Source organism: Silene latifolia, unplaced genomic scaffold, assembly GCF_048544455.1.
Source record: "Silene latifolia isolate original U9 population unplaced genomic scaffold, ASM4854445v1 scaffold_96, whole genome shotgun sequence".
Lineage (NCBI taxonomy): Eukaryota > Viridiplantae > Streptophyta > Magnoliopsida > Caryophyllales > Caryophyllaceae > Silene > Silene latifolia.
The window spans coordinates 1,327,743-1,332,784 of NW_027413827.1; the positions used below are offsets into that span (position 1 = coordinate 1,327,743).

At 37.3% G+C, this 5,042-nt stretch overlaps 1 long non-coding RNA gene across 1 annotated transcript; it reads left to right on the plus strand.

Annotated features, from left to right (window-relative positions):
* Window positions 1–852: 852 nt before the first annotated feature.
* Window positions 853–4,652, plus strand: LOC141640665 (uncharacterized). Its single transcript, XR_012543103.1, has 4 exons — window positions 853–1,214; window positions 1,314–1,381; window positions 2,816–2,902; window positions 4,344–4,652. It is a non-coding gene; the product is annotated as an uncharacterized LOC141640665 (long non-coding RNA).
* Window positions 4,653–5,042: the final 390 nt, after the last annotated feature.

The window sequence follows — 5,042 nt, forward strand, 5'->3', positions numbered from 1 at the left end:
GAGGAGTAATGAACTGGAAATGCGTGGCCACGCTCGGAAGGTATCTATGGTAGATAAATCCGGTCAATCAGTTATTCTCCAGATCGAGGAAACCACTCTCGATATTATCACTTGCAAGTACGACCTGAAAGACACCTTGCATTGAGTGGGAGATAGTAATAGGACAAGAGAATTGGTGACGCACACTTGTCGAGGACAAGTGGGACATTGTTGGAATATGTGTCTGATACGTGCATTATGTATAGTCTTTTTAGCCTATTTTATGCACGTATTTCTATGCTTTTATCGTGGTTTTATGCTACGAAATGCTCCGTATATGCTACTTTGGTGTATTTTGTCCTAATTGCAGGATTGGACCATAAAGTAGTAGATTCAAGCCTTTTACCGTCCCTTATTATGCATTTGGAGGAAGAGTGTAACACCCCGTATTTTATTAAGTTGGATAAAATTCTTTTAATTGCTATTTTGAATTTAATTACATCATTTAACGATTTATATATATATGCTTAGCTAATTAATTAATTTCATCATAATTCGATACGTTAATTTTAATAATCATTAATAAGTTTATTTAAAGTTAGTTCGAATTTATTGAAGTTAGTTCGGGTTTATTTATTTAATAATTTCCGTTTCTTTACGAGTCCTTATGAAAGTTGTTTTAAGTAAACCCGAGATGGATTTTGGGAACAAAACCGTCCCATTTAGCTATTTTGAGCTTATTTCACTAAATTAGCAATTTTTATTAATATCCGTTAGTTTTGTAAAAATCGCTAATAATTCCGATTCAAGCTGATATCGTATTATTTCCGTTAACTAGCTGAGTTTATTTTATTTTCACTCATTAAATTTATTTATTATTAATTTCGTTTTATTACTGAAACTTTTATTAAAAACCGATTTTATTAACTCGAAACGGTTTTAAAAACGAACGAAATTACTTAACGATGAAGAAACGTACGTATAATTAGAAGCTAGCAAGCTAGCTGGTGTATCATTATTATTATTAATTATTATCTACCTAACGTCCCACACCCCTTTATTCTTTTTTTTGTTCTTTCTTCTTGATCCGTCTATCAAAACAACAGCAACAACAATCAACAGCTCCTCCGTACACCATTTCCGATCATTCAAACCTCAGATCCCGCCTCCATTCTCAACCAAATTCGATAATTTTTGTATCATTAGCTTCCTCGTCCTTTCCTCGTCCTTTTAAGGTAAGAAAGTCTCCTTTTTGTAGTGGTTTCGTCTTTCGCCGTCTTATAAAAGTGTCGTCTTTTAGCTTCTTTATTCCGTTTTCTTGCCCTTTTATGAAGGATTCGAAGACCCGGGGTGAGGCTCGTGCCTTGTGGACCGTTTATTCGAAGAATAAGGGGCGTTTAAGGTAACACAATTTTACCGATCCTATTACTCTTAATTTAATTACCATGTGAGATGGGTTTAGAATTGGTGTATTAAATAACATGAGAGTTGGAATATTGAGAAACGATAACCTCTGTCAAATGCGGAGTTGTGTCGTTATAGAATAATACGAATTTGTATATTAATAATCCTAGTTGAGGTAGTACGGATTTGTATAGGAATAAGTACTCTTGGTTGTGAATACACAAAGGGAATGGTAAATATGAATAAGGGGTCCAAGTAGCCAAATTACGAATCGAAGTATGTAAATTTTCCGTCTCAAAATGAAGCTGAGCTGGGGTGTTTGAGTTCTGTTTTTGGCACTGTTACATAGAAGTTATAGGAGTCGTATTGGACTGTCTTAAAGACAGAAATTGGGACGGTTTTGAGTCAGTTTTTGCGGGTACTTCGGGACATTTTGGGACTGTCACAGCGTGTTGAGTAAGCTGTTTTGGGACTATCTTAAAGTCTGTTTTGGATACCAACTTTGGTCCGGTTTGTGTAATGATATGGACAACCGAAATAGAGGTATTAAACGCTGAAATTGAGACGGATACATGTTGAGTTCTGGGTACTGGTTGTATGCATTTGTAGGACTGTTTTGAGTCGCTTTGTGCAGGTCACTCATGTGCTCATGAGCTGTGTAATGCTGCTTTGGGACTGTGTATGAGTCTGTTTGGGGGCGGGTAAAATGGTGCTTGTCTGGACTGTTTTTGGGGGCATAAGAGGGACTGAAATGGGACTGTCTGACTCGGTTTGTTTCCGCATTTCTGTTCGGGAATGAATTGGGTTTCTGGATGATTACTTCTAGTCGGGTCTAGCAGTCAGACACTCCACAATCAACGTGTATATTTTGTTATTGTAATACATGATTTATCTTTCCGATAATACCTTGTCGTTCATTCATGCTCTTATGCTACAACTTCGTAATCCGTATATGCTATACTCCTTTGTAACTTGTTATCAGCCTATTTCATTGAATTGGGTAAGTTGTTGAGGTTTTGAGCTCGTCCCCTTGCCTTGTGCTGGACACGCTTGGACTGGGCTGTCCACGACTTGGGCTGGGTTTTCCACGGCCTGGCAGCACCTGGGCAGTGGCCATGCCATGGCCTGGGCAGTGGGCAGGGGTAGGCAGGCTGGCTGGGCAGCACAGCCTTAACCCGTGTGTGTCCATCTCGTCTTTTGTGCAGTTCGCGACCGTCTTTCCTCCTTTGTTTCATGCCTTCTTATATCCTATGTTAAGTTTTGGACATGCCTTGTGGTTGTTGGGTCACTCGTATATTTCGGCATGTTAAATTATATAATGGAATATTTATTATTATAAGACAAATTTGAGTTATTCAAGTTATTTAAATCACGTCTCATATTTTATATAAAGATAATTCGTTAATATCGTCCTTTCACATAATTATTTTAGGTGACTCATTTGTGGTTGAAGATGAAGAGTAATTTTGGGTTTTAGAAGCTTTCTCAAGTTTATTGCTTGTCTCTTTGCTAGCTTAAGGTAACTATTCCGAGTTACTCGACGAATAAATGTCACATTCTTTGTTTTCTTGTATGATTTTGTGAATGTTATTTGAGTAGTTTATTTCACATGAAAATATGAGTCAAATTCATGTCTTTTGTAAGTACAAGTTCACATATTAGTATGGAAATGAATTTTATAGCTATAATGGTAATGTTTTGTTGATTGTGCCGAAAAATCGAGCCTTAGTCCCTTTGACCGACTCGATGTCGATCAATTGAGTGATTGGTCACCGCAATTTAACCCGTACTGTCGCGGTCTGGGGTTGCGGGTAAAAATTCGGTTGAATGATTTAGATAATCGGCCTTTTTCTTGTTTTAGGCCATTTATCAAGCTTTTGTTCACATGTATAGTTTATTGAATTTAATAGTGACTTGTATTGTAGAAATGGCCCTAGATTCCCTGAAGCCTTTAATATGGTTACTATTGTTAGAATTAGAAAGTAGTATTGAATACTTATTGAGGATTCTTTGGGATTGTATCTTTGTAAATAGACATTTATATAACCTTTCACATGATAGAATATTAGATTTTATGTTGGTAAGTAGGACTTTTTGCCCTCTTAAGGTTAAGTGGGTGTCTTACTTGACTTGTGTGGTGAGTCTTGAGTGGTGTGGGCTAAAGTATTCAAGTGGGACTAGGCGTGACTAGGTCCTAGGTGAGTATTTCGGCCTTCATCATAGATAGGTCTTTATAGTCTTTGACGAGTATATGTTCACTGCTTGATAGCCTTTGTGTTCCTGACTAGTGGATGTTTATCCAAGTTGGGGCATGACCTCAGGTACTAATTTTGATAGTATGGGGTCAGCTTAAGTACTAGCCGACCCTTCGGTGGTGTCCTTAGGGTACTCACATCACTTTGTTTTAAAAAAAGTTGTGGGTCTTGGGTGCGATGGTCTCGTATCCGCATGTCTAGGTCTCTCACAGATTTTAGGCTAGGGTTGTGTTGTCTCTTGGCCATGTTTTCTTAATAGTAACCGCTGAGCCAAGATACCGGTTCGATTACCTTCCCTACCTCGTGGTATAGACTTGAGTTACAAAGTGACTATTGACGGGACTAAGAACTTATGCCTGTCTTTGATATATTGCCCTTTCTTGTTTGATGATTCTATGAATCATAGAAGGTGAGATGCAAGCCGGCTATGGTTGATAGAGTTTGGATTCTGGATGTTATGTGATTCACATGATAGTGTAGTATGAGTCGGTCTAGTATTCACATGCTAGGACTATGTGGTGTTATATTGTTGTTCACATGATAAGCACGATTGCCTTAGCATCTATATGCTAAGGCAGTGTGTGATTCGTATTCATATTCTTATGTTTACATGTTATATTAATTATGACATTTCGTGGCTGGGAGAACTCGGAGTTACTCCCCACTGACTGTGGCTTTCGTATTTGTATAAAATGCGAATGACAGGTAGGTGATGCATATATGGGGTACATGGACGAGCTAGCGAGCAAAGTAACCTTGGGACCTAGACTGGTTTTATTTCATTGTGACCTTAAACCCTTTTTATGTCACATACATTTTAGGGACATATGTCTCCCTTTTCTATTTTGGGTTTGTATCATTACATTTTCTTATCGTTAGCTATGGCATGTAAAGTAGTTCGTTAGCATTGCAGGTTTTGGCACCCGCCTCTTGGGAATGTTGGAAATGTTGTGATTGGTTTAGAAAATTTTTGAAATTACAGGTTTTTGGCTAGTTGAACCAATTACAAACATATCCTACCAGTTTTTCTGTAGAATTACGTGTTTACTTTTCCGCAATATATGGGGGTGTTACAGTTGGTATCAGAGCATATTTGCTCCCGACGCACGTTTGTGCACCCCAATATAAATAACTTGACCTTAAAATAATAAACTTGAGAGATGGGTAAGATGGGTAGATTTAGGATCTTATGTTGTAGTCTCTTTGTGTTTGCTCTTTGTTAGGTACTAACCTGTTTGTTGATTGTCATTTAATAATTGTTGCGTTTATGTATGAATGACCGTGAGCTTATTTATAGCTAATGGAGTTATTACCTTATTATAAAAAAAAAAAATTTAATTTAAACTAAAGGTTTTGAAATTTTTTTTAATGTTTTTCACTGGTTTTAACGTCAGTTAGTGTTAA